Raw genomic sequence first — 11,054 nt, forward strand, 5'->3', positions numbered from 1 at the left:
TAAGTCTTCTCTGGGCAAGGACAACTTCAGAGCAGAAGAAGCTGCTAGGCCACTTGTTATGGACTTCTTTGGGTACACAGCAGGGGTATGAATCGTGTAAGGTGTGCTTAATTGTATTACAGGCATATCGGGGTGTCCTATCTGAGTGTTCTCCACCCAGTTAAAGAGCTTGATTTATGCCCCTCTACGGAGCCCCTAATTGTGTCTGGCAGAAAGAATCTGATGAGCTTGGAACAGCTGCCAATCAGATGATACAATCTGATGCAGATCAAGGGCAATTCGGGCAATTTCCCCACGAGTCTCATACACCTCCACAAGTCTCACAATGCTGTGTCCTGACTTTTCATTGTAGGGAGTAGCCCTGGGAGCTTCTCTGAATGCAGCATTCATTCTTCATTCTTCATTCATTCGTTCAACCGTATTTATTGAGTACTTAGTATGTGCAGAGCACTCTACTAAGTGCTTGAGAGAGTACAATATAACAATGAACAGACACATTCCCTGCCTACAGTGAGCTCTTTAAGGGGCAGAGTCCTGGGTGTCATGTCTTCTGCCATAAGCCCTTGGACCCTATGCCTCTCACTCCTCTAGAGGACAGATAAGATGCCCAGGGGACAAATCTCTTATTTCTCTACATCTCCGTTCCCTCATTTACAAAATGGGAATTCAATACTCGTGGTCCTTCCTATTTTGTCTGCGAGCCCCATGTGGAACAGGGACTAAGTAGTAATGAGAACTGGTATCTTATTCTCATTTTTATCAGTGGGACACAGAGGCACAGACAGGTGTCTGACCGGAATATCTTGTACTTGCCCCAGCACACAGCAAGTTCCTAATAAATGCCACAATTCTTATCTCCAGGCTGCCAGAGCTTTCTGGGGGTGGGCGTGGATGGTCATGGATGAGGCGAGGCAATAATAATAATAATAATAGTATTTGTTAAGTGCTTACTATGTGCAAGGCACTGTACTAAGTGTTGGGGTGGATACAAGAAAGTCGGGGTGAACACAGCCCCTGTCCCATGGGGGGTTCACATTCTCAATCTCCATTTTACAGATGAGGAAACTGAGGCCTGGAAAAGTGAATTGACTTGCCCAAGATCACCCACTAGACAAGTGGCAGAGCGGGGATAAAACCCACTACATTCTGACTTCCAGGTCTGACTCTATCCATTGCCCCTTGCTATTTCTGTTTCTCCGGAGGCCAGAGAGGAATGGTGGAATGGGGGGACTTTGAGAGACTGTAAGATGGGTAGGAGCAGAGATCATGGAATGCTCCATCCTCCCCCTTATCACTAGGCAGGTGACCACATAGCTTAAACCATCTAGATGATAGATGAGGCTCTGTGGCAAGTGTTGGCTATTTATCAAGTTATCTTGAAGGACTTTGCTGGATAAACAGGCTGTGGTTCAAAATGATGCAAATCTTCTGTGGAACCTTTCTTCCCATTGTTCATGGCTTCAAGGAGAGAGAGTTCACTAGACCTATTAATTTGGGTGTAGTTTCCGTGTTTATGCAGTTGTCTATTTGTCCACCTAACAGGAGCCACCCTAAAGTAAGAGGGGGCCTTTCTAATTAAGATGTCAACTCAGGGTCTCAGGCCCTCAGGGTCTCCCCTTTTTCACTGAGGTCAGATTGCAGAATGATAGATTTAGTCTACTTGATTTGCCCTATGCTATAGCACAAGAGCTACAGCAGACTCAATTAAATTAAAAAGCAGCAATTTAGACAGATAAGGAAACAGTCTTTCATAGTATATAATTAACCTATTGAACTCAGACACAGGATAAGTAGTAATACAGATAGTATTGTAAGATTCCAAAAGCAGTAAGCAGTGAGCAATGATATTAGTAACTAATACCCCGGTAATATCCTAAGCTACAGATTCAAAGATCCATCTATCTCCATGCTTCAGAGTAGAATGTGATTTCCAGCTGAGGTTGGGAGGGTTTTTTTCTCTTTTTTTGCCAATTGCCCAAAAGCCTAATAGTTTCCTTCTGCTCAACATAGGTCAGAAGGAAGAAATAGAATACAAGATTAAGAAGGAACATGATTTGCTCGATGTAAGAAATTTTGCACATATTCCTCAAATTACCAGAATGTCAAAGACCTACTTCCCTTCTGCCACAAGAGCAGGGATGAGAAGGAAGTGGTCTATGGGCTATAAACAACTTGGTACACCATTTTATGAGGCTGATTAGGGAATCTTGAGGCTTGTATTAGTCATGGCCTGGTGGAAAGAGGACAAACCTGGAAATCAGGAGACTTTTCTGGGGTGTGACCTTGGGAAAGTCACTTAACTTCTCTGTGCCTCCATTTCCTCATTTTTAAAATGGAGATTCAATTCCTCTTCTCCTGCCTACTTGGACTGTGAGCCCCTCATGGATCCAGGACTGCATTTGACCTGATTATCTTCTATCTACCCCAGGATTTAGGGTGGTGCTTTGCACAGAGAAGTACTCTCTCTTTACTGCTGAATTGTACTTTCCAAGTGCTTAGTACAGGGCTCTGCACACACTAAGCACTCAATAAATATGATTGAATGTATTAACAAATACCACCACCACCATCATCATCATCATCATTATTTCATTCAGCTAGAACAGTGATGCCAAATTTTCATTTTGAGGAGGGCAGGGCTGTGAAATTGGTAATGGGGCTTTAAAGTGGCAGGAGTTTGAGGGGAGAGAGGAGGAAAGGAAGAAGGAATGAAAGAAAAGATGGGAAAAGAAAGAGGGAGAGAAGGAGGAAAGAAGGGACAGGGAAAAAAGAAAGAGGGAAGGAAGAGGAGAAAAGAGATAGTCTTTGGGGCTGTTTCCTCTTTCCCTTCCAGCATCGTGGCCATATTGGTTCTCACTGTGTTTCAAGGTTGGGAAAAACCCAGTCCAAGTTCAGTCCTCCTATATTCCCTAAATCCGTTCTGTCCAGGGAGTCACAGGGCTCCACTTGGATGTGAATGGTCTACATGATATATAACAGCATCCCTTTTCACACAGGATCCACTAAGCTCAGCTGTGGCACAAGCCACCTGATTTCATGGCTGTGCCTGTGGCCAACGAACCCTGTGTGGAACAGCTCTGTGATGTTCACATTGTTTCAGTGGTTCTGGAGCTATGGCCTTATGGGCAGGGAATGTGTCAACCAACTCTGTGATACTGCACTCACCCAAGTGCTTAGTACAGTGCTCTGAACACAGTAAGTGCTCAAAAAATACTATTGATTGATTACTGATTGAACTCCAACCCTAACCCAATTGGATCTTCTGCCTAGGTGAACTGGGCAAGGGAAAGGAGGACAGGAGCTTCTCAGCCAGAACAAGAAGAACCACTTACACCTGATCCCGAGGTCCAGGGAGGACCAGGAAATCATCTGCAGCAGCTGTTTCCTCCTCTCCCTTCTCCTTTCTACTTTTTTAAAAATGGTATTTGTTTAGTGCTTACTATGTGTCAAGTGCTATGTGTTAAGTGCTTACTATGTGAACCCACATGGGGTTCACAGTCTAAGTAGGAGGGAGTAGGATTTCATCCCCGTTTTGCAGTTGAAGAAACCAAGAAAGAGAGAGGTTAACTGACTTGCCTAAGGTCACACAGCAAACATTTGGAAGAGCCGAAATTAGAACCCAGGTCCTCTGATTCCCAGGCCCATGTTCTTTTCACTATGGTATGCTGCTTCTCTAAGGACAAGACAGGGAGGGCCAGCTGTGGTTGTCCATCCTGTCCCCATAGCTACCAGCTGGTAGCAAAGACATTCTTATTGTATGGATTTGGTACCTCTGTGCATAGCCCCAGAGTGTAAAAGATCTGAAGAAATGGCCATCTGAGCAAAACACCACCCATCCATGCTTGGTTGCAGAATTATGCCAATTAAGTTCTTCTGGTAGACCCTGTCATAGAATTAGTGTTGTGGATTAACAATTGTCCATCAATCAATTAGTGATATTTATCGAGGGCTTACTGTGTGGAGAACACTAGCACTGAGAAAAGAATAATACAGTTGATGGACAGGATCCTTGTCCACAAAGAGATGACAAATCTTTTTTCAATTTTTAGCTCAATACAAATTTTGGGGGGTTTCCCAAAGAAGAATTTCATTTTTATTTGTTGACTTTAGAAGGTTTTGCTGAAGTACATTATATACTAGCTGAGACTGAGGCTTAGGACTTATAAATTAGATTGCTTAACTTATTCTCCCCTTTTGTTTCTGACCTTCCATTCTTTTCTAACCCCTTCACACTTCCTCTCTTTTACTCTTGTTTCTTACTTCCGTATCTGAAGCTTTTTTTGTGGGGGGTATCACTTATTGTCTACATTGTTTCTGACATTTAGAGATATGCTTTCTCACACACAAACACACCACAAACATGGCTGTGCAAACATTTTTACTGGAGCAGCATGGTCTAGTGGAAAGGGCACCAGCTGGGGAGTCAGATGACTTGAGTTCTAATCCTAACTCTTCCATTTGCCTGCAGTGTGACCTTGGGCAAGTCACTTAACTAAATCTGTAAAATGGGGATTCGATTATCTGTTCCTCCTCCTCCTCTTTTGACAATGAGACCTATTTGACAGACACTGTGTTTGACCTCATTAACTTGTCTTAATCCTAACTCTTAGAAGAATACTTGACACACAGTAAGCCCTTAACAAATATAAAAATAATGGTAATAATTTGGATTCTCAAGTCTCTGTTAGAGCAAAAATCAGAAAGATCAGAAAAAGTAAAGACCCTGAATTATTGTCTACCTGTTCCATGCTGAGATCAGATTTCAAAATTAGGATCCCCATGGTAAGCATTCCCTCCTACAGTTTAATCATCCTTGTAAGCAATCACTCATGTTTACTGAGCGGAACACAGTGGTGAGGGCTGGGTGAGAAAGGAAGAGAAAGGTAGGTTTGCTGGCGAAGGAGAGCTATAATGCTTTGAACTGCTAGGATACACCATGCCATATTCCCTTGCTATCCTCAACATTTCTGAGAGAGACAGAAAAGCTGTCATTTCTTTACCCCACTTTGCTGATGAGGGGCTAATAAGGTCATTGTAGGAAGGAAATGTGTCTACCAATTCTATTTCACTGTATTCTCCCAAGCATTTAAAACAGTTTTCTGCACACAGTAAACACTCAAAAACAACAACTGCTGATTGCTTACTAGAAAATAGGGTCAGTAGCTATAGAGAAGCAGCATGGTGTAGGGGATAGAGCACTGGTCTGGAAGTCAGAAAGGCATAGGATGTAATCCTGGCTCTGCCACTTGACTGCTGTGTGACCTTGGGTAAGTCACTTCACTTCTCTGTAACTCAGTTCCCTCATCTGTAAAATGGGGATTGAGACAGTGAGCCTCATGTGGGACAGTGACAGTGTCCAACCCGATTTGCTGGTATCCACTCCAGTGCTTAGTACAGTGCCTGGCACATAATAAGCACTTATTAATAATAATTATGGCATTTCTTCAGTGCTTAACAAATACCATTATTATCATTATGATGATGATCCCTCCTCTCAAAGAGCTGACAATCTAATGACAATCTCTCTTTCTACTGCCCACCCCGCACACTCTGCTCCTCTGCCGCCCACCTCCTCACCGTCCCTCGGTCTCGCCTATCCCGCCGTCGACCCCTGGGCCACATCCTCCCGTGGTCCTGGAATGCCCTCCCTCCTCACCTCAGACAATCTAATTCTCTTCCCCTCTTCAAATCCCTACTTAAAACTCATCCTCCAAGAGGCCTACCCAGACTGAGCTCCCCCTTTTCCCTCTGCTCCCTCTACCCCCCCTTCACCTCTCCGCAGCTAAACCCTCTTCTCCCCCTTTCCCTCTCCTCCTCCCCCTCTCCCATCCCACCCCCTAGGCACTGTACTCGTCCTCTCGACTGTATATATTTTTATCACCCTATTTATTTTGTTTATTTTGTTTAATGAGATGTACATCACCCTGATTCTATTTAGTTGCCATTGTTTTTATGAGATGTTCTTCCCCTTGACTCTATTTATGACCACTGTTCTTGTCTGCCTATCTCCCCCGATTAGACTGTAAGCCCCTCAAACGGCAGGGACTGTCTCTATCTGTTGCCGACTTGTCCATTCCAAGCGCTTAGTACAGTACTCTGCACATAGTAAGAGCTCAATAAATACTATTGAATGAATAACGATGAAAACAGACCCGAAAATAAATTAAATGAGGGGAAAGGCAGTGGAGTACAAATATGTGTTATGGTAGGAGTGGAGGTGGGGTGAGCAGCCAAAAGCTTAGAGTTTACAGAATTATTAGAGGGTCAGTAAGCATGGGGAAGGGAAATAGGTTGTGGAGACGAGCAATTAATCAGTGACAGTCTTCTGGTTGAGATGTAATTTTTGAGGGACTTTGAGGATGGAGAGAGTTGCAAATTCCTGGCAGGAGGAAAGGCGTGAGCAAGAGGTCAATCGTCAGAGAGACAAGATTGAGGTACAGTGAGAAGGTTGTCTTGGGAATAGCAAATCTTGGGAGCTTAGCTGATTGAGTGTCTTAATGTCTTCTCTATCAGGAAATGTGTCTAACTCTCAGCCTATCATCTTTCCTATTCCTTTATTTGATCTCACTTCAAGACGTAATCCTTTTAAATGACTGTAAATTCCTTCCTTGGTTATGACTTTCCCTCAAAGATTTTTAACTTTTCTATATCTTCCTCATCCCGTTATATCCATTATATTTATTACTCTCACCGATTTCATTCACTCCATCTGCCCTATTTCAATCCTCAGCTGTGTCACCTTCGAAATCCCAGTAATGTACTTATTTCTTTAGCTCTTTAGTCTTTCAACCGATTTTTAATCTAAATAGTGGAAAAAGAGATTCCATTAATATTGATGTTACAAGACTAATGAGTGATCCTAGGAGGACGTTCAGTCTTCTGTTGGCCAAAATTGAAGCAGATTGCAGATTCATGTTTTAAAAATATGCTTCCAAAGTATGTGTTTTAACTTTATGCGAGCTTGGTCGGGGTTTTTTTTGTGTGTTGGTTTTTCCTTCATTTTGCCAGAGGGAGCCAAGAATGTGAAGCTCTAGAAGCTACATAGCTTGAGACTTTCAATGTAAACAAAGGCAGGTGCTAATTTGTTAGGGGGATAACAGTCTCACATTTTATAGCTCAGTGTTTCAGCTTCAATGGTATTCTCTACTGCAGCCAGAAAAAAGAAACAGCAGTAATTCACCATATAGTTCCTTTTCATCTCAACTCTGTCAAAACTGTCAATAAAAGCCCTCGCCTCTAATAAAAGAATCCCTTCCCCTATAGAATTTTTACTGAAAGAAAGCCCCTGATTTCGAAGTCATCCTGTTTGAACAACACAGGCAAATAAAATCATTTTGGGGAGGTTTCATTTCCCCATTGTAATGAATGCCTATAAAAGTTAAAACCTTACCAAAGGGATGGAAAGTAAGCACTGACAGATTGAAGTTGAACATGGTGAGGAATCTAAGTGGCCTCTCCTTACCTCTGACCACTAGCTCATGGGAAGAGGCAACTGGAATTCTGGGTGACAATTGAGAGTGGGTGTGTGCAGCTGGGGAGTGGGAGGAAGATTAGAGGACTAAAGAGGAAGGTAGACCAGAGAAGGATAGTAAAAAAAAGGAGAGAGAAGAGGAAAAAGGGAGGGAGGAAAGAAAATTGAAAATTGAAAATGGAGAAGAGTTGGTTAGGTGGAGTAAAAGAGGTGAAAATTTCTCTTCTAGAAAATTCCTAGGAGAGAAGTTGTATTGTTTTCAATTGTGGTGGTTGAGAGGATAAGATAGCTTAATTGTCCCTCCTCTAGAGTTGGATGACACAAAGGAAGAGTAAATTAAAATAAAGAATATGGTTTAGAGATCTGCATTTACCTACATTCAGAATAATTGGGTAGAACTGGGATTAGCGTGTACTTATTTTTTACCATAGAGCTCCAATGGTAGCAATAATTGAAAATTGCAATTCTCTATTTCTAAGGATCAGAAATTCAAGTATGGAATTGACTGGGCAAAGAATTTAGACCATAACACAACACAGTATATGTGATCATTTAACCTCAGCAAATACAGGGGCACCTTAAGACTTCCATATTGGATTTGGATATTTTAGAACTAACACACAATTATGAAAAAGTCTGTAAAAGGCTACTCTTGTGGAGGAGATTAGGACAAGTCAGAGTTGAAAGTACCTCCCCGACCTTTTCCCCATCATGAACGTGGAGTAAACCTGTAAGGTCTTCAGTTCCATTCAACTTATTTTACACTATCATGTTTGATGATTCAGTAAGAGAACTGGAAGCTTCAATCCTTCGGGAAACTTTTCAAAATTTAAAATATTATTGAAAGTTTTTGAGATACTAATCCAAAGACATGGACATGTGGAATTCCTGCACACACATTTTACTGGATTAATGGGGCCTAATGGACAAAAAAACGGGCTGGGGAATCAGAGGACCTGAGTTATAATCCTAACTCTGCCACTTACCTGCTGAGTGACCTTGGGCAGGTCACTTAACTTTTCTGTGTTCAGTTCCCTTTTCTGTAAAATGGGTCTTTAGTACCTGTTCTCCTTCTACTTAGTCTAAGAGCTCCATGTGGGACAAGGACTATGTCCAATCTGAGTATCTGGAATCTATCTCAGCATTTAGTACATAGCAAACGCTTAAGAACTACTAATATTATTATTGTTGTAATTACTATTAAAAACATCATGCCTGGCCACAGGTGGCTTTGAGGAGCATGCATATTGATAATAGTAATAATAATAATAATTATTATGGTATTTGTAAAGCACTTACTATGTGCAAAGCATTGTACTAAGCGCTGGGTTGGATACACGCAAATCAGGTTGGACACAGTCCCTGTCCCACATGGCGTTCACAGTCTCAATCTCCATTTTATAGATGAGGGAACTGAGGCACAGAGAAGTGACTTGCCCAAAGTCACCCTGCAGACAAGTTGCAGAACCAGGATTAGAACCCATGACCTTCTGATTCCCAGGCCCGTGCTCTATCCACTATTCCATGCTGCTTCTTGAGGGCAGAGGTTGTATAGTCTTGTCTCTCGTATTCTCCCAATAGTCTAGTACAGTGCTCTACATCTAGTAAGGACTCAGTAAATACCAGTTATCGATATGTCTCCAGCCATATCAATCCAGCAGCTACCTTGAGCTTTTTAGTATTTCTTCATAACTTCTCTCAGCACTTACTGGTACTCAATAAATGCCCTAACTGCTACTGCGTAGTCTTGACTTCTAACTCTATTCAGTGGAAAGAGCATGGGCTGGGGAGTCAGAGGTCATAGGTTCAAATCCCGGCTCCGCCGCTTGTCAGCTGTGTGACTTTGGGCAAGTCACTTCACTTCTCTGTGCTTCAGTTACCTCATCTGTAAATGGGCATTAAGACTGTGAGCCCCACGTGGGACAACCTGGTCACCTTATATCCTCCCCAGTGCTTAGAATAGTGCTTTGCACATAGTAAGCGCTTAACAAATGCCAGCATTACTCTCAAACACTTAAGGCAAGTGCTTTTAATGCAATGTGTCTACTCATTTGGTTGTTTTGTACTCCTCCCAAGGGCCTAGTGCTGTGCTCTGCACACAATAAGCACTTAAATAATAATGTTGGTATTTGTTAAGTGCTTACTTTGTGCAGAGCACTGTTCTAAGCGCTGGGGTAGACACAGGGTAATCAGATTGTCCCACGTGAGGCTCACAGTCTTCATCCCCATTTACAGATGAGGTAACTGAGGTACAGAGAAGTTAAGTGATTTGCCCACAGTCACACAGCTGACAAGTGGTGGAGCCAGGATTCGAACCTATGACCTCTGACTCCCAAGCCTGTGCTCTTTCCACTGAGCCATGCTGCCTCTCATATATTATGCCTCTCATAATAAATACTAATGAAATACCAAAAAGGGGGATAGTAAATATTAATGATTGATTGGTACTATTACTAAGCACTTGGGGAAGTACAAAACAACAAGATTAGCAGACACATTTCCTACCCATAATGAGCTTACAGTCTAGAGACACAAGAAGATGTGCAGATCACTGTTATCGTTTCACTGAACAAAGACACAAAATTCCAAGTGCTCGATACATATCATTGACTGATTGATCAATTGAGGTTGGAGCTGTTGAGAGAATTCAGCATTGGTTAGATGCACCTGATGGGCAGCTGTCAGCTTTCTTGAAGAGCAGAGCCTAGGAGACCAATTAGTCCAGGAAAGAGTCCTCTTTTGTGCTCACAAGATGGAATGGATTGTTAGTCTATTATCAGCAATCTACACAAATGGACACAATGTCACCAAAAGTTCTGTCATCTTAGAAAACATAGGCTAATTATATGGATACCTAGATATCTCCAGACAACAGCCTGCAGGTGTGGAGAACTGAGACTAGCTTTTCTTTTCTTCTCCATTATCTGTGGTTGCCATAAACTGCTGCTCTCTGCTGAAAATATCTGGGTGAGTCCTTTTGTATCCGTTCATATAATTATGTGTATATTTGTGACGGACGCCTATGCTTCATCATCAGTGCCTCTCTTTCTCTGCTTCTGAAGGCAGGGAGTGTCTCTGTTTCTCTCCTCTCTCTTTTGCTGTTTCTTTCTTCAGATTCTATATGTGTCTGCCCCACTCAGGGTCGCACCTGGAGAGTTTCCAGGACTCTACCAGCCTCAGCTATGGGAGGGAGAGTCAAGCAGAGGCCTGTCCATTCCATTCCTAGCTTGGGCAGTGGCTAGCGAGTGAAAGGCCATCTGCTACAAGTCAAAACTCACCCATGTTGAGCAGCAGCGGTACGGGAGAGAGTCGAGGGCGGAGATTCGAGTTGACTGCCCGGAAGGCGGCAATGGTAAACCACTTCCATATTTTTACCAAGAAAACTCTGTGGATACACTACCAGAATGATTGCAGATGGAAACCAGGGCGTTCTGGGAGAGATGTGTCTGTGATGTCGCTTTGGGTCAGAAACGGCTTGGCGCTATATGACAAGACATATGTGTCTGTATCTTTGTTTCTGTCTCTCTGCTTCTAGCTTTTTCTGTGCATCTGCTTTCCCTCCCTTCAGTATCCCTTTCCAGCA

General features: G+C 42.7%; 1 non-coding gene across 1 annotated transcript; it reads left to right on the forward strand.

Annotated features, from left to right (window-relative positions):
* The first annotated feature begins 10,601 nt into the window (after positions 1–10,601).
* Positions 10,602–10,739, forward strand: LOC114809714. The gene has a single exon (XR_003757491.1). It is a non-coding gene; the product is annotated as a small nucleolar RNA SNORA7 (small nucleolar RNA).
* Positions 10,740–11,054: the final 315 nt, after the last annotated feature.

Source organism: Ornithorhynchus anatinus, chromosome 2 (assembly GCF_004115215.2).
Source record: "Ornithorhynchus anatinus isolate Pmale09 chromosome 2, mOrnAna1.pri.v4, whole genome shotgun sequence".
Taxonomy (NCBI): Eukaryota; Metazoa; Chordata; class Mammalia; order Monotremata; family Ornithorhynchidae; genus Ornithorhynchus; species Ornithorhynchus anatinus.